This window comes from Gymnoscopelus braueri (genome assembly GCF_963280865.1).
Source record: "Gymnoscopelus braueri genome assembly, chromosome: 13".
In the NCBI taxonomy this organism is placed as follows: Eukaryota; Metazoa; Chordata; class Actinopteri; order Myctophiformes; family Myctophidae; genus Gymnoscopelus; species Gymnoscopelus braueri.
In genome coordinates, this window is record NC_137615.1 from 38,777,648 (window position 1) to 38,797,565 (window position 19,918).

The 19,918-nt window shown below is 41.4% G+C and overlaps 2 long non-coding RNA genes across 2 annotated transcripts in view; one reads left to right on the plus strand and one right to left on the minus strand.

Moving 5' to 3' along the window:
• Positions 1-19,918, minus strand: part of LOC308097945 — a 435,438-nt gene that overhangs the window by 268,817 nt on the left and 146,703 nt on the right. The gene's annotated exons all lie outside the window — the stretch shown is intronic.
• On the plus strand, positions 1,495-2,714 carry LOC308098113. The gene is made up of 3 exons (XR_013934264.1): positions 1,495-1,566; positions 2,336-2,395; positions 2,588-2,714. It is a non-coding gene; the product is annotated as an uncharacterized lncRNA (long non-coding RNA).

A 19,918-nucleotide genomic window follows, 5' to 3' on the forward strand; every position in this document is an offset into this window, starting at 1 on the left:
ATGATCCCTTCTAGTTCCGCTCACGTAATTTGGCGCGAGATCACAGAGAGTTGAGAGTTCAGAAAAAAAGAAGTGTAAACAACATGGAAGATATCAGAGCGAAATTGCAAGCTGGAGAAGCTAAAATTAAAAAAAGAACTGATGGGAAAAGTGATGTGTGGAAAAGGTTTGGGCAGGTTGTCATGCCCGATGACACAATTTCAGAATACGTGATTTGTTTAAAATGCGAGGCGCTGTACAAATTTGAGAGCCACAAATCGGGAACATCTAACCTGAAACGGCATTCATGCCCCGAAGACCCTAACCAGAACCCCAAAAAAAGAGTGGCATCAAATCAGCCCTTGGTGTCCACGTTCATGAAGAACAAGGTTCCACTTGCAGCGAAATCTAAGCTTGTGGATGAGTTTGTGGACTTCTGCTGCGCTGACCTGCGCCCATTTGATGTGGTGTCTGGTAAGGGATTCAATAGTGTTGCGCAAGGCCTAATAAACATTGGGGCACGTTATGGAGCAGTGGACGCAGACTCCGTCATTCCACACAGGACTACCATCTCCGCCAGAGCAAATGAAGAAGCAAAAAAAGAAAAGGCTATTCTCTATCAGGCTGTCAACAAAGCACTGGACTACGGGATTGGGATCACAACCGATATGTGGACAGACAGCTTTCAAATGAGATCATACACAGTGCTGACATGTCACTTCATCACTGAAGAGTGGGGGCTAGCGAGTCGAGTGCTTTCCACTTTGGAGTTTGATTCTACTTTGAGGAAAACTGCGGTGAACATACATGACCAAATCAGCAGGGAGCTTGTACACATTGGCATATCAGCTGAAGACTTGTCAAAAGTTGTATTCGTAAGTGATCAAGGTCCCAATATTAAAGCTGCGCTCAAGAACCATTCGTGGATACCTTGTGCTGCGCATGTAATCAATACGATCCTGAAACATACTTTTGAGGAGAAGGATGCGCCAGATTTCATGGCTGAGGTGACTGACCAAATAGTTAAGTGCAAAAGCCTGGTTGCTTACCTGAAGAAGTCCGGTAGCACGCTCAACCTCCCATATGCTGTTTTACAAGAAAGCGAGACGAGGTGGAACAGCAAGGCCGCAATGCTTAAGTCAGTTGCCAAACAACACAAGGAGATCCTGCAATTGCTTCAGGGAAAAGATCAAGAGCAGCGGATGGATGGCATCGAGGTGGAGGTGCTTGACACAATCGGAGAGTTCTTGTCCGTCTTCAAAAATGCATCAGAAGATATGGAGGGTGACCGTTACCCAACAATCAACAGCGTCCTGCTGTGGTTCCACAAGATGAAATCGCATTGTGCACCTCGGAGCGGGGATCCGTGCTATATGGAACACATCCGCAGCCGTGCAGAACAGCTCTTAAAAAAGAAGTTTATCATCACCTCCACACATAAAATCGCCACCTTCCTATCTCCACGTTTCAAGGCGTTGAAAATGCTCCTGCCAACCGAAAGGTGTGCACTCCAGGGAGAGGTCCGAAGACTGGTAGCAGCGCTGGTACCAACCCTGCAGGCACAGGCTGAGCAAATTAACACAGAAGGTGAGATTAATAAATTGTAAGGATGTCTGATTTCGTTAGCCTACTATGGCCTATAGCCATCCTCCTAATCGATCCGAGCTTGCATGTGTTCAATTAATTGTTGATTTTATAAAGTTATGCACAGCTGTTTTCAGTTATAATTGTTTTTTTTATTAGAGCCACTGATCTCATGCAGCTTATTTTTTCTCCTTTTAAACTGCTTTTTTCAATTATTTTTCATTATGTTTTACATTTTAAGATTTAAGATTTTAAGTGTGTTTGGTAGTTTAGTTTATTTTTATTTATTTTTAACTTTATCCTATACCGAAATTGTTTTGTTGCCGATGCTGTTTTTATGCCATGCTTTTATCTGTAGCTGTCTGAGAATGTAAAGTGTGTTATAAATAAAAAAGTATTATTATTATTATTATTATTATTATTATTATTACCCTTATTATTATTATCAGTTTTTAAAAGGCTTATAGTTTTAATATATTTTTTTATCAGCTATAAGTTAGTTTTTAATTGCTATGGGCTATTTGTCAGGGGAAAGGTCTCCAAAAATGTTTAAACAATATATTATAATAAAACACTATTTTAAAAGTATTAACATGCAGTTAAAACATGCAAAAAAGCCGCAGTCAAAATTAACACATTTTGGGCTTTCTGGCATCGTCAGCACCACCACTGATGTTGGAGCTTTGTGTTAAACTTTAAAGCAAGAAGTGTGCTCTCTTTCGTTTGTCATGACTAGACCAACTGTTAATTAATTTCGTATTACCTTTTGTAGAACTAATGGGTGACCCAATCGCTTCAAGCACCCCGGTGGACGAGGAGACTCTGGAGGAAGGTAAATGCATCACGCATCTTGCATTTTTAATAAATTAATTTAGGCTATTGAATTTCATAAACAGTATGTTCCTGAAATAGAAGGTGATATGAGTCTTTAATCCAGGTTGTGATATAAAGTTATCTAAAGTAATATGTCGTCCAGGTCATTTGTGATGACGGCCAGTTAATTGTACTTCTTTTTTAATACCAGAGCTTGCAGTGAAAAGACGGAGGTTGTTCGTGGAGTGGGAGGACACCCCAGACCTGATAGAGCCAGATGAAGTACAGCGTTACCTGCAGGCTCACTTCACCGTGGACCAGTGTCAGGATGAGGTCATCCTTGAGTTCTGGAAGGACCAGCGTTTCACATTCCCGCTCCTTTCCATGCTGGCTAGAGCGGTGCTATGTGTTCCAGCATCAAGCGCATCTAGCGAGCGTGCTTTCAGCTCAGCTGGTCGCGTGCTCGAAGCACGTCGAAATAGATTAAATCCGGGAACTGTGGATTCCATTCTTTTTCTACACAGCGCAGCCAGCCATGATAAAGTACACTAATATTGTGTATATGCATGTATAGCCGACCTGCAACATAGGTTAAGGTTATATATTACTATTGAGTGAAATCAGGGTTGAGAGATGTAAAAGAATGGGTATATTCTATGTCATGTGTGTGCATGCGTCCGTGCGCGCGCGAGAGAGCGCGACACACACACACACACACACACACACACACACACACACACACACACACACACACACACACACACACACACACACACACACACACACACACACACACACACAAATACATTGGCTATTAATTTGGTTTGCCTCATTCATGCAGGTTGATGCTTTAATTCTTGCTGAAAAAGAATTGTTTATAAAATAATTAGGCCTGCTGTGTTGCTTTATCGCATGCTTAATACGCCTATTCATGTTCTAGGTATCGATTCATGTTCTATGCGTACCCTGACCTAATGCTATAGAGGCCTTTTGATAATTTCATTTGTATATTGTTTAAGAATACATAATCAGAGACAGCTTATTTGTTTTATTTTCTATATTTCTCAGAAAGACAGATCTATGTTGTTTAGGCTAGAGAGAACTAACGGATTCTCAAAAAGAGAGAGACCGAGTCATATGTCTTTTCGCTGTCAATAAAAAATAAAAAGAACTATTTTGAACAACATGCTTGTTTATTTAGCCCATGACGATGTTGTGTTACTGTAGACAATAGACATTAAAGCGACTTTGGGTACTTAAAAGAGCGCTATATACATCTGAGCTATTATGATGATGATGATTATCGTTTTTTTTTCCACCGCGGGTCGCGGGGCGGGTTGAGCCATAGATTTATATATTGGTTCGCGGGGCGGGTTGAGGCGGGTTGGGTTCCGTTGCGGGGCGGGGCGGGGCGGGTCATGAAAAAACCCGACCCGCACATCACTAGAAGGAACGTTTTAAGCCTAGCCTGCTCTTAGGGTGTCTGCCTCCAGGACCAAACCTCGAGGATGGTTTAATTGGAGAGGAGCCTGATAACTGAAAGTTCTCTCTAGGTCGAGATTATAGGAGCCACAAAGTAAGCCTTCATAGCCCACTGGGAATGCAGTGACGTACACACGTGTGTACTCACACTCACACACACACACACACACACACACACACAGACATACATGCACCTGCACAATGAACCCTACGAACGATTATCACTACATGCTTTCAATAGTTGTAATATTTAGTGTGACTTAAAGACCAGAGCAACAGGTGTAAATGTTTTGTCCCTCAGTTACGTGCAGCCCTATATGACGTCTATGACATCTTCTATGAGATGCCCCTGGAGGAACGACTAGCACTGCTGCAGCAAGACAGGGAGCTCTGTGCAGAGAGGAGGCTACGAGAGATGGTAACCTGCTTGCTATTAACCACATGAACCCTAGCATCCCTATTCTGGGGCGAACATTCTGCAAAAATATCAGATCTACAAGGGGGAAAATTCTTCCAGACTTAGTATAGAGCAGTGACCCTCAGAGTTCCTTGAGGGCGTTCCAAATGGACCCTTACAGGTCTGTAACTCTGACAGTTTACAAATGGAACCAAATAGGTTCCATTTGAACACCCAGAGCTGTGGAGGTCCTTGAAATTACAATGTTTGAGAGTCTTGGGTGACCCCGGTTAACTAAGTATATACGGTTTAAGTGGTTAATTTAAACCAATCACAGCCTACAGGTATCAACTATACCCTTACTCTGGCATGTTGGGTAAAAAAAGTCAGTTTCATCATTGAAAATCACATTCTATCATCTCGTTGCTTTGCTGATGATTTGTTTGTTTCATCCACAGGAGAAAGCCAAATGCCCCAAGGAGAAGGTGACACTGTCTGCTGCTACTCAGAGGTCATTGGACAGAAAAAAGAGGTGAGATGAGCAGTGTTAAACATTTCATATAGCTTGAATGTCACCTAACTATATTCGCACAGCAGCCATTTTGCTCTTATTCAGAGGTGGGAAACCCCACCCCATTGGCACAATGGCCATTGTGACATAAGAACAAAATGGCCACTGTGTGTGTATATGGTCACTTGCAGTTGCCAGGGGCGTCTGTATCACCTGTATAGCTCCTCCTACTTTTGGTACTTATCTTGATGATATTACAGTGATTATAACTAACTTGAATAGGTGTTCCGCTGTGTTCAGGTTTCTTGTGGTGCATGGTCCTCCTTATTATACATACAGTAATAAGAATAGAAGGACCGCACTCGAGGAAAACGAGGATACTTTCTTAATCGTTTTATTTTGAAACATGTCACAAAGACAGGAAAACTGGTTTCATCCCTCTGGCCTTCATCAGTGTTGAAGTGTATATGACTCATGTATATATGTAGCCAGTCAGGAAATGTCCCTCCTAGGCTACTGTGGAGATAGACATGCCACAGCCCCTCCCACTTCCTGTTTTCCAAATTGTTTGGTTCACTATAAAAGCCACACTGAGCAGGTTGCCTCTGCTCGGTGCAATGCCCTGGGTAGGTGTATATTGTAGATAATGGGGTGAAAGTACGTTTTACCTGCTTGAGGCTGACCCTTTGTTTGTCACACTTTAGGCCCTGCTCCATAATAATAATAATAATAATAATAAACTTTATTTGTATAGCACCTTTCATGACATGAAATGCAGCTCAAAGTGCTTTACAGAGCAAGAATACAATTACAGTTAGAACCAATTCAACAATAAAGCAAACAAAAATAAAATAAAATAAAATAAAAGCAGTAAAATGCAGTAAAATGCAGTGGCCCTCGCCACTACACAACTACAACACAAATGGATATAACTTAAATGTAGTGACCACTGTCCTCTACAACACAGCTAAAGAAATATCCACACTTCACACAATTGCCAATATTACATGTGTACCTTGTGTACCTTAGTAATATATCTTCACACAATTGTCAATATTACACCTTAGTAATATATTTTCACTTAGTAATATTACACCTTAGTAATATATTTTCACTTATTAATATTACACCTTAGTAATATATTTTCACCATGTTTACCACGTGTGGACTAGCCCAGGGGATCTGCTAACTTATCACATCCAAACCACACACCGTACACCCCTGAGAATGATATCGGGGTTATACAAGATATATAGACTAAACATAGACAAAAGGATCTGCCCTGGAGGGTCCACCACGTGTCGACGTGCCCCAGAGGATAATTCACTAAATCCTCCGGATGGAGTTATCAGACTCTTGTCTTTTAACTACCGTGACTCTCTCTTCCACTCACACAAAACAAAAGCAAAGGCATAAAACAACATTAAAATAGGGAATACAGTGAGGAATTAAAAATCAACCAAAGAATCTGCTAAAAGCAAGAGTGAAGTAATAGGTCTTGAGCTGTGCTTTAAAGCTATCGACTTAATAATATTACACCTTAGTAATATATTTTCACCATGTTTACCACGTGTGGACTAGCCCAGGGGATCTGCTAACTTATCACATCCAAACCACACACCGTACACCCCTGAGAATGATATCGGGGTTATACAAGATATATAGACTAAACATAGACAAAAGGATCTGCCCTGGAGGGTCCACCACGTGTCGACGTGCCCCAGAGGATAATTCACTAAATCCTCCGGATGGAGTTATCAGACTCTTGTCTTTTAGCTACCGTGACTCTCTCTTCCACTCACACACAACAAAAGCAAAGGCATAAAACAACATTAAAATAGGGAATACAGTGAGGAATTAAAAATCAACCAAAGAATCAGCTAAAAGCAAGAGTGAAGTAATAGGTCTTGAGCTGTGCTTTAAAGCTATCGACAGAGGCTGCCTGTCTTAAGTGTAATGGGAGTTTATTCCACACTGTCGGTCCGTAAAAGCAGAATGCTGCTTCACCGTATTTTTTATTTACAGCCAGGTTACCAAGTCTACTTGTTATTGATTCTCTCTGCTCACTGGAGCCAATTATGAGAACTTCTGTTTTATCCTCATTTAGCTTAAGAAAGTTCTCACTCATCCAGCATTTTATACTGGACAGACAGGTCAACAATGGGTCTAGAGCGCAGGGGTCGTCTGGAGCTACTGAAAGATACAGCTGGGTATCATCAGCATAGAAATGGAAGTTCACTCCGTGATCGGCGATGAGTTCTCCCAGCGGTAGTATATACAGGGAGAACAATAAGGGACCCAGAATTGAGCCCTGTGGAATACCAGAACAGATGTTGTGTTTGTCTGAGTCAAAGTTAGCTAGACTGACAAAATAGCTTCTGCCTGTTAGGTAAGAGTGAAACCAAGACAGGGCTGTGCCTGACAAACCAATCCAGTACTCCAAACGTTGTAGTAGAATTGTGTGATCAATCGTATCAAAAGCAGCGGTTAAGTCAAGGAGTAGGAGAACAGATACATTTTTGTCGTCAGCGGACACCCTAAGATCATTAATTACTTTTACAAGTGCTGTTTCTGTACTATGACCTTTCCTGAAGCCAGATTGGAATTTGTTATGAACCTTATTGTTCTGTAGGAACACATCCAGTTGATGAAAGATAGTTTTTTCTAAGACCTTGCCCAAAAATGGCAGATTTGAGATTGGTCTATAATTACCCAGCACCAATGGATCAAGGTTGTGTTTCTTGAGTAGCGGCCTGACTACAGCCGTTTTCAGTGAGTCTGGAAAGACGCCTGAAAGTAGAGAGCTGTTTACAATTCTTAGGATATCTCCAATAACACTGTCTAAAACCTCTTTGAGAAACGGGGTGGGTATTACATCCAGTGAGCAAGATGATGATGTCATCTGTGATATAGTTTTACGGAGTTCCTCTTCATTAATTGCGCAGAATGATATTAGGCTTCCTCTGGAGGGATCTACATTTTTGCACCATGCACCATTTGCCGCATTTGCAGTGCTAGCAGCAGCATTCATAATACCAGCTCGAATGCTAAAAAATTTTTTTTCAAAAAAGGATGCGAACTCATCACACTTAGCTTTAGAAGCAGGGAGCGACTCCTTGTAAGCCTGGGGGGGGTTTAAGAGATGTTCAATGGTAGAGAATAAGACTCTGGCATTTTGCTTGTTGTCATTGATAATGCGTGAGAAATATGCCTGCCTTGCCAAGCGCAGTGCTTTGTTATAGGCCACTGTTGACTTCTTAAAGATCTCTAGGTGGACAGTGAGTTTGTTTTTTCTCCAAATTCGCTCAGCTTTACGACATTCTTTCTTGAGTGAGCGCATGTGCTCGTCAATCCAAGGTGTTACTCTAGAGTTAAGTTTCTTTTTAGTTTTCATAGGAGCCACTATGTCGAGAGCTGACTCTAATTTGAGATTAAGATGTTGAACCATATCATTCACTGAGGGAGCATCAAGTAGGGGGGGCACCTGCACACACGCCAGATGACGAGGAAACTCGTTTGCTGCAGATGAGATAAAAAAACGTTTTTTTATAGTATATTCTGTATTGTTTTTCCCTAGATCAGAGACAGTCATATTAAAACACAATAAATAGTGGTCTGTTAGTTCGGGCTTATCAATAATACTGTCAACAGTGATATTCAAACCTTTAGTGATCACCAAGTCCAGGGTATGGCCATGTTTATGTGTTGGCCCAACAACATGTTGAATAAAGTCAAAGTTGTGCAGTAACTGTAGGAAACCCATAGCCACAACATCCGAAACAATGTCAACATGTAGATTAGCATCTCCAGTAATCAGAGTTCTGTCATAATTAGTGGAACAGATAGATAAAAGTTCTGATATTTCTGTTAGAAATAAGGCTTTGCTGCACTTTGGAGGTCGATACATACTAATCATAAGCACAGAGGATTGACTCTCCAATATGGTGGCCTGGTATTCAAATGATTTAAAACTGCCGAGGTTTGGCAGAGGTTTGAATTTTAAAGTGTCAGAAAAGATATTCGCCAGACCACCTCCTCTTTTTCCCTCACGTCCTGAGTGAATGAAACTGTACTTTGGTGGGCATGCTGCAGCTAGGGGCACCGCTCCATCAGATCCAAGCCAAGTTTCTGTTAGAAAGATGATATCTAGTTTCTCTTTACAGATGATATCATTTACAGAGGAAGACTTGTCATTAAGTGACCTGATGTTAAATAGGGCCAGGTTTAGCTTCAGGCATTCAACTATCTGGCTGTTGCCTCTACAGGGAATGCGTGTTAAATTTGCTATATTTGCAGAGTGTTTAAAGTCACTCCTTGTCCCGGAGGCTCTATTTGAGATAACAGTGGAAATATTGTAAACCTTGTTTTCTACAAGGCTAACTGAAATAGCCTTGGGCCCAGACATGATTTTGGCTATGCATAATGGACCCTGCCTATCTCAGCAGTCAAATGTATTCTCTTGACGTTCTTCGTTCCTGATCTTGCGCCTCTGTATCGCTAGTGCCAACAGCGTCAACCGTCGAGGGGGGATGGGTGGGGGGCAGGGCACGGTTGATGGTTGTGGGGCCTGGCGTTTGATTTGGGGGGTGATTCTAGTCCCCTCTTTAATCAAGTCGTTCATGCTACTGGTGAACTCCAGAAGAGGTATTGGGGACAGGGAAAAAGATGATGATGATGAGGAGGAGGAAGGTGATAGAGTTGGTTGATCTTCCTCATTGAGAGACTCCTCTGTGTCTCCTCCCTCTTCTAGCGTGACCGTGACCATGCCATAGTGACTCTGCTCTCCTGTATTGTGCCTTCCACATGGGTTGTGTTCAATAGTCAGACAGAGGTAATTGTCAATATTTTGTTTGTATATAATAGATCTGTTTTACAGTGCATTAATGTCTATCATTTGTTTCTTTTGTAGACTATGACTGCCACTGCTGTTTTGTTATATATTGTTTATTGTTTTATATTAATTTTTGTTATTTTACTATTGTTTCCCCCAATAACTATTTAAGCTCCTCTTATACTGTTTTTATACTGAATTACTGTGAATAATAACCTTTTCTTCTCTGTTGCCGAGTGCTACAGGATTGGTGGAGCAAGTGGCCCTCTGGACGGGTTAGGTGGCTAGGCTCACAGCGGTGCCCCCCCCCCTTACTCATTGGTATTTTGCACTCAACCTTCTTTGCATGCTTTTGCTTTAATGTATTGAATGCCTTAGCTTCTCATCATAGTGTGTGTAGGACACCTACCGCTCTATTCTGTGGCAGTTTTCTCCCCCTCTAAACCACGTTAAATCCGGATAATGGAGCTGCGCCGCCCCAATAGGTTATTCTAGCACCTGCTCTACCCGTCACCATTATGCCGACGCCGTTATTTGCGCATGGAGGTGTGCCCGTGGGCGTGTTGTTGCTATATCCCCCACATTGCAATTCTACAGACACACGTGGGTACGGGTTTCGGGGGGGGGATAGTGGAATCTAATACCACCCGCTGGTTTATAAAATCACCCGTCAAGTGCACACAGACACTACAATGGCTTTGTGCGTTGGACCATGAGCCGTGTTGCCAGCCTTGGCGAGAAATAAGCAACCGCAGTCCGCAGGTCTATGAAAACAAAAAGAAGCAACTATAAGGCCACATGAGCACTTCAAACTACTAACTAGAGCTTTCATATCCCCTAAATATTTCAGCCCGGCTCGACAAATAATTGACAAATTAGACCCAGCCCAGCCCGTCAGTCATTTTTTTTAAAGAAGCCTTATTTCTCATTAAATCTTGGTAATTCGTTAAGTCATTCTACCCTATTCCAACAGTCTATATTTTATTTAAAAAACAGCTTGGAGCAAATAGGGCTATATAAATATATACACTGCCCCATAACCATTTTAAAAATGATTATGGTTATTCTATGAAATATATGTTTCATAGAATAACCGTAATCATTTTTGCGATGGAGAAATCACATCCAATGTTACCTTCTAATGCCCGCTGCCTGTGCTCTCATAGTGTCTCATTTGAAGAAATAATCCTGCATTTACTTTGAGGTGAAAAAGACATGAAGAAAGCTCAATAGTCTGAAGATGTCATGTTATGGTTTAAACTTTAAAGGGGGCTGCTGCCGTCATGACAAGACTGATTGATTGATTTGACCTACTTTTGGTTGCGCTGCCCTGTTGATTAATTATTTGGCATCAGCTGTGTAAGAATATATAACTATTTTAAATGGCTTTCATATACTCTTGGGGATCTGACTAATATGACAAGTTGCTTATTGTGAACACAATAGCCTACGCTACAATGTGAATTTATTTGGATGTAAAAAAAACGTAGACCCGGCTCAGCCGGTGCCGACGGGCCGGGTCGGGTCCCGTTGGGTTTGGGCTAAAATCTTAAGCACTTACATTTTTTATAAGATGATCGGATCATAGTGTGATTTTCATTTTGGCTGCTGTCTCATTAAACCCATGCTGCGGGTGAATATTATATTATAGCCTATATTATATATATTAGCCTATATTATTATTATATTCCCCGCGTAAACGCTACGTTCATGACCCCCCAAAATAACCATATTTGAACTGGGGACCCCCCCATTTTGTTTGACTCGGTTCCACAGATAAATATTGTGAAAATAGCAGATCTACAAGCTCGCCAGGCGTTGGGTGCTCCATTGTGGTCTCGACCCACAGCAGGTTGAGAACCACTGCATTAAAAGCTCCAAGCAAGTTACATGTCTAGTATGTTGTTGACCACGTAATGTAATGTTTTTAGAAGTAGATAGGCTAGAGCATATATTGGATAGGGCTCTATTCAGGGCTAGATTTGAACAAACCACTAATTACGGATTTCGGACTAGGCAAGAGGCGTTTCCCCGCAAAATTCGGTATTCTATGGCACCCCCCTCACCCGCCAAACACCTGAGCTACCCGTTACATTATGCATAGGTGTGGTTTGGGCGTTACAATGATAAAACCAATCACCGTGCCAGAAGCCATTGCCTTTAAGAGAAGACTGCGCTAGCCGTCATCCCCGATCCAATATATGCTCTAGCCTATCTCCCTGTCTGCAGTCTCTGCACTGTTGCCTGGTCTGATTATTATAAGCCGCATTGGGCTTGTTTTCCTTCTTTTTTTTTATTTTATCCAAATACATTTTTATATTAATTTGTAGCCTATTGTGTTCACAATAAGCTTGTCATATTAGTCAGATCCGGAATAGTATATGAAAGCCATTTAAAATATTTATACTATTGGTACACACCGGCTGCTCCCAAATAATTAATTACATCATGTTGCGACAACGCTCCTACGTGGTACACAGACAAACATGTAGCACATGGGTATAATAAATTGGACAGTTTTAGGAAAGGTCTATAGCCTATGTACTCACGTTGGCTGTTATCGTTCTATTTCCACCATTCTAATGGATTCCAGGGGTGTGTAAACATCTCTTGTTGCTCAATAGTTTCCTCTGAAGTGACGCAGTTAAAGTTAACTTACATCCATATTGTCCCCGTTATCTTTCATCATCCACCTTTGTTCAGTAATCCCGAACAGAGCTAAACTTTAACCCTATGTCACCAAACGTATCATATATGATACACACATTACACTGATTTTTTTATAAATCAGTGTAATGAATACTTGGACCAAGAACCTGTTGTATCATATCTGACACATCCCCACTTCCCCCTGGACCATACCATTTGCACTGCAGGTAGTTACAGAGCCTCAGGTGGTCTGACCCAAAATGGCTGCCATCAACTAAACAGGAGAGGTTGATGCACTACTAACAAACAATTATTTTTTAAGCAGTTCGGGTACGTTTTCCTAGTATATCTTTACTAATATTTTGAAATAAGTGTTGGATAACTTGAATGCACTTATGAGCTCTCAAAATTTAGCATTTGAGTTTGTTTTTTATGATGTCAAAAGTGTTTGTATCATATTTGATACTACAGGTCTATAGTCCTTTATGATTTGTATCATATTTGATACTACAGGTCTAAAATAAATGTTTTTGTAATGTTAAAACCGACTTGATTTTTAATTTTTTTTCAAAATTTTATCCCACGATTTTGTAACCCTATTTTTTACACCCAGTGCCAATCTCTATGTAATCCTGGGCACTACACTCCCTCTGCCAACCTAGGGAGGCCAGGGCCGAGCTCATGCCTCCTTCAATGCATGAGAGCTAACTGACCTTCTTATCACCTGACAGGGGAGAGTTTCCCTGGTTGGACGTAGCGCGTGGAAGGAACACGTTATTCCAACCAGTTCCTTTCCCCTCCATCAGGCGCCCCGGCTGGCCAGGGGGGAGGCAGTAAAAAAAAAAAAACGACTTGAAATACCCCTTTTAATACCCCTTGTATCAAATATGATACAACAAATAAATGATACAAAGGAATGTTAAAAAAAATAAAACAAAATCAAAAATGTTTTAAGACCCAATAAAGTGTCCCTTTTCAAAATATTGGAATTTTCTGACCTTTCCTTCATAGTTCAGGTTCTAGAGGGTTTACATCAATCAAAGCCTCTCAAACCCAGACATTGCTGCGATGCGTATGTGCGTCGCCTACCTACCCAAAATAACAGACATACAAGCTATCAACGTTGCTGCGTCATGTCGTGTCGACAGCTTACAGATCTGTTATTTTGGACAGCATACAATGAGGCACGCGCGCGCCACGGAGTAGCCTATCACTAAACCAAAAACATTACATTACGTGGTCAACAACATACTAGACATGTAACTTGCTTGGAGCTTTTAATGCAGTGGTTCTCAACCTGTGGGTCGAGACCACAATGGAGCACCCAACGCCTGGCGAGCTTGTAGATCTGCTATTTTCACAATATTTATCTGTGGAACCGAGTCAAACAAAATGGGGGGGGGGTCCCCAGTTCAAATATTTTGGGGGGTCATGAACGTAGCGTTTACGCGGGGAATATAATAATAATATAGGCTAATATATATAATATAGGCTATAATATAATATTCACCCGCAGCATGGGTTTAATGAGACAGCAGCCAAAATGAAAATCACACTATGATCCGATCATCTTATAAAAAATGTAAGTGCTTAAGATTTTAGCCCAAACCCAACGGGACCCGACCCGGCCCGTCGGCACCGGCTGAGCCGGGTCTACGTTTTTTTTACATCCAAATAAATTCACATATTAATTAATTTGTAGCGTAGGCTATTGTGTTCACAATAAGCAACTTGTCATATTAGTCAGATCCCCAAGAGTATATGAAAGCCATTTAAAATAGTTATATATTCTTACACAGCTGATGCCAAATAATTAATCAACAGGGCAGCGCAACGCAAAAGTAGATCAAATCAATCACTGTCTTGTCATGACGCAGCAGTAGAGAGCCCCCTTTAAAGTTTAAACCATAACATGACATAAATAATGGATCTTCAGAGCTTTCTTCATGTCTTTTTCACCTCAAAGTAAATGTTGGATTATTTCTTCAAATGAGAGCACAGGCAGCGGCCAGAAGGTAACATTGGATGTGATTTCTCCATTGCAAAAATGATTACGGTTATTCTATGAAACATATATTTCATAGAATAACCATAATCATTTAAAAAATAGTTATGGGGCAGTGTATATGTTACAGGGTGAATGGAGAACCAGGGTGATTGAAGAAGGCTCGCTCGTTTTTACCCACCCAGCAATTCTGTAGAAGAAACACTAGAGGGAGCCACAAGCCAGGCTTGTGCACAAGCACATATGGCCGCGACCACCCACACACACACAGTCACGCACGCACACGCGCTCATGCTTTCAATGGACTGTTAAGATACTTTTATTGTGTTCTGCTGGCTTTTGTTTTAGTTTCTCCCTGACACACACACACACACACACACACACACACACACACACACACACACACACACACACACACACACACACACACACACACACACACACACACACACACACACACACACACACACACACACGCGCACACAGTGATCCATGAAAAGAACTATTCTGTCCCTATCGGTTTACAACTCAAACGGCGCTGAGTCGACAAGTGGAGCATCGGCCGGTCAGCGCGGGCACTCGCGCCGTGAGGCGCGAGGGCGCGCTTCCTCGGCCTCAAGCTCCACTTGTCGGCGCGCCTCCGTCGTGGACAAGCGTGTGCGTGTGCGTGTGTCTTTTCTCTCTCCTCCCGTGCTCTCCTCCCCTTCCTCGTCCGTGTCTCTCTCTCTCTCTCTCTCTCTCCTCCCGTGCTCTCCTCCCCTTCCTCGTCCGTGTCTCTCTCTCTCTCTCTCTCCTCCCGTGCTCTCCTCCCCTTCCTCGTCCCTCCCAAGGAGGACGGTTTATTTCGCGAGGAGGAGCTCCTCCTCGCGAAATAAACCGTCCCCCTTCTCAGAAGGGGGACGGTTTATTTCGCGAGGAGGAGCTCCTCCTCGCCTCACGTAATAAACCCCCGCCTCGCAGTGCCGCGTCCTCCTTCTCCTCCTCCTCCTCGCGAGCCTCGCTAATAAACCCTATCTCGAAAAGCCCCGCCTCGCCCCGAAGCCCCGTGCCTAAAAACGAGCGCTCTGTCTTCAATCACCCTGGATCTCCATTCACCCTGTGACATATATATTTATATAGCCCTATTTGCTCCAAGCTGTTTTTTAAATAAAATATAGACTGTTGGAATAGGGTAGAATGACTCCTGTTCTTAACGAATTACCAAGATTTTATGAGAAATAAGGCTTCTTTAGAAAAATGACTGACGGGCTGGGCTGGGTCTAATTTGTCAATTATTAGTCGAGCCGGGCTGAAATATTTAGGGGATATGAAAGCTCTAGTTAGTAGTTTGAAGTGCTCATGTGGCCTTATAGTTGCTTCTTTTTGTTTTCATAGACCTGCGGACTGCGGTTGCTTATTTCTCGCCAAGGCTGGCAACACGGCTCATGGTCCAACGCACAAAGCCATTGTAGTGTCTGTGTGCACTTGTGATTTTATAAACCGGCGGGTGGTATTAGATTCCACTATCCCCCCCCGAAACCCGTACCCATGTGTGTCTGTAGAATTGCAATGTGGGGGATATAGCAACAACACGCCCACGGGCACACCTCCATGCGCAAATAACGGTGTCGGCATAATGGTGACGGGTAGAGCAGGTGCTAGAATAACCTATTGGGGCGGCGCAGGTCCATTATCCGGATTTAACGTGGTTTAGAGGGGGAGAAAACTGGCACAGAATAGAGCCGCTAGTCGTGCTAGGCCATAATTCCCCTCCCTTCCTTGTGGCTACAGCCTACCATCCTGTGGTACTCCCTTTCCCTTTTCTTATTGCAGTTTTTAGTAGTGTATCAAGAGTATATAGTGTCTATTTTTAAATGATCTTTAAACCATTTTATACAATAAAGTACTTTTAATTATTGATGAATTGTTGAATAAAAACCATTGTAATCTTGGGGGAAAATCCTTGTCGCAGTCCCATTTATTGTCACATGTGTATTAAGAATCTGTTCAGTTTTGAGTATTTAAAGTGTCTGTATAAGTTAAAACTTCTAAACCAAACCCGGGCCACGGCCCGGTTATATATATACATGTTAATCAATAAACAGAAAATCGACACTACATACAACCTTGCCTATGATCTAAAAGCCAGTGTTTCAATTATAAAACTGACTGGATTTGTGTCCTGTTTAATGCTACTAGGAACCTTATTCCAATCCTGGGCACCGAGTGTCTGGCTACTAATTCAGAGTTTTCATTCAGGTTGACCGAAATGTGGGTATCAATTACCATTTGTTGGGGATACATTTATTTACAATAATTGATATGATGCATACATAAACATGCAATGGTTAATCGTGGATCTATGTCAAAAGTTATACATTAAAGCATGGCTATTGTACATAAACAGTTCATGAAGCCCCAATGCCTGAACTTTATGAACAGTTTCTTGCCCGATGTTTGCAGTACAGTGTACTGCAAACATCGGGCAAGACACTGTTCATAAAGCAGTGCATTCATTGGGACAACTAGAAACATTAGCGATGGTTAGATACAGTGAAATGTGAAAGAACAGAAAAACATATTTTCAGAGGAACCACTGGGTTGTACTCTTCATTCATGCCACTAGGATGCACTGTTTCAGGGTGTATACTACAGTATATTCAGAGACATTATCTCATGAACAGGGCTTTCCACATTTCCTCCTCTACAATTGGTTTGTATTTAACCTGTATTTTTTCTTGATTCTTCAAATAGATTTAAAATGTCGTGTTTTATGTTCAAACTCCATAAAGTGCCGTTCCACCAGTGAAGTGATGTCTTTTGTATAAAATGAGAAGACACATCACCAGTAAATCCACAATTATTGCTAAATGTGCCAACAAACGGTAATTGATTTCTGAATGTTTGTCCACCTGAATAAAACTCTATACCTGAGTCACATTTATACACTTCAACACTATTGAAACATTTTGTCTGTCTTTGTGAAATGGTTTAAAAATAAGTAATAAATACAAATGTTTTTGTGGAGTGTGGTCCTTCTATATAAGTGATTACACAGTGGTTGTAACCAGCTGTGTTTTTTCACACTATTTGTTCAGAGTTGGTGAATCTCCAGCCCAGGTCAGGAAGATACAACAGAAATCAAAGAGTCCCACTACCAACAGGTACCATACATAGACCTCTGGAGGTTGTTAGTCACAGATGTTCTAACTGAACCATTCAAGTCTTACTTGATGGTTCTTCTTCTCCCTCTGTCATCTAAATGTCACTGATGATGCCCATTCCCCCTCTCTCTCTTCTTTTTCTAGGATTTTGAAACCAAGCCAAGGTCAGAACTCTCCCTCCTCAGGCCAGCTAAACCGCCAGGGGTCAGTAGATCCCTCTTTACAGATCGCTGGCTCTGACATGTTTTATTGTGGGCTCGCTGCAGCAGCAGCGAGCACACTATTGATGTTCTACAATATTTCTTTCTCTCCCAAAAGTATGGCACCTAAGTACTCCCACATACTTTCACTTAGAAACTCCATTCAAACTGTAAAAATCACACCCAGTGTGAAGTGGGCGGTGTCTTGCTAGCTAATCACAATACTGAATGGAGTCAACCAATCATGTACAAAAAATAAATACATTTATTGAAACACTCTTTATGAAAGTCATATTCCGATGTACAACGGTTAGAAAAAATTAAAAAATATATATAATTGTTTGTATATATACATATACATACTAAATTATTTTTGGATCATTTATTAAAAAAAAACATCTTCTGTTATACATTGTTGAAAGAAAATAATATGAAATAATATATATTCTGACAATTTATTTTGCCCAAATAAAACAGGAAAACAAAAATGAAATAAAACTATTTTCTGTTATGCAGTGCTTAAAAACAAAGAAGAGATAGGTTCCTCTCACTAAATTTGAAGTATATTAATAACTGTATGTTAGTTAGTAATGTCAGTAATATTCATTACATTTCATTCTGGTCTGGCTCTTTTTTCACTTTATTCAAAAAGATATGTTTTGTCAAAATTAAGTTTTGCAATATCCGTTTGAAAGATGCCTCATCTGTATTTCGTAATGCTGCCAATTTGTCTGCATTGCAACCTTACAGCATTTCAGCCGTCTTGTCGAAACAAATTACCCACACTGAATCTATCGAATCTCTTATTTGCAATTTCAATGCAAATTCGTAAATTATACGTAGCCTGCGAGTTAGTTCTGGCAGCATACACTCGAGAGAGATTCTATGTGGCTGTTACAGTGTCATGCAGACTCATACAGTACGTCATACTCTGACGTGGCAGTCAGCTGTCCAATCGGGCGGGTTATTTAAGCTCACCTTCATCTGTGTTCTGTCTGCTTTGTGTTTCATAGGTGTTGTCATGCAGCGGTTGCGGTTCGGTTGTTTACTGGTTGTTGGGTTGTTTGCTGGTGATACTTCTACACACTGTTTAACAAAAAGTCATGCTCCCCAGCTGAGTAGCTGCTGCTGTTGTTGCTGGTGCTACTGCTACACAATGCTTAAAGTGCATTATTCTGATTCAACAAAAGCTAAGTTGCTGTTGCTGCTAAATGCTGTTGTTGATGTTCAGCTGTGGGCTGCTGGTTCTAATGTGGTATTCGTTCGATTTCTAAAGGCATAGCTACTTTAAATTGCAGTGAGTTGTTTCTAACGTCAACAACGGTGTATGTCCCTCCGGGCGATGGGATTTTGCCATGTCTGATTATTATAAGCATTGCTGGGCTTATTTTTCTGTAAAGTCGCTTGTTATTGGTGGTTTTGGCCTATTTATGGGGTATAGTTGCTTAGGATTGCTTCCTAAGGTGGTTCTGTCATGGTCCCCCGGATTTGTTTCAAAATCTTTCAAATATTCCACTTGTATCTCAGGATTTGGAAGTAGCAGATCATTTACATTTCATATATATCATGCTGATTTCTCTCTCAATATCTGGCAACTTAAACATTCCTGCAGGGTGAGCTCATCTGTCTAGTGACAGAGAGCAAGGATATCACAGGGCTGCCAACTTTCAGAAATTTGTAAGAGTGAGACTTTAACTGTCATAATGCGTTCGGCCGCCGGCCGAAGGCCGGCGGCGAAAAAAATTTTGGGGGCCCAAAATTTTAAAAGGGCCCTTTTTAACGCTGATTTAAAGGAATTTAACATTAAGACTGATGTCTTCACCCCCATGCCAGCTGCTCTCCCTGTCGGCCCCCTCATGCTTATATAGTGTTAATAATTGCATTTATTAATTAATTCTGATGAAAAACACGACTACATTATGCTATTGTTAGTCACATTTATTCAACATTGGGTTTGGACACAGGTTTCACTTAGAGCAAAGGTATTATAATATGTTACTCTCTACCTCCCCCTACAGGCTGGTATTATAATATGTGACTCTCTACCTCCCCCTACAGGCTGGTATTATAATATGTTACTCTCTACCTCCCCTACAGGCTGGTATTATAATATGTTACTCTCTACCTCCCCCTACAGGCTGGTATTATAATATGTTACTCTCTACCTCCCCCTACAGGCTGGTATTATACTATGTTACTCTCTACCTCCCCTACAGGCTGGTATTATAATATGTTACTCTCTACCTCCCCCTACAGGCTGGTATTATAATATGTTACTCTCTACCTCCCCCTACAGGCTGGTATTATAATATGTGACTCTCTAC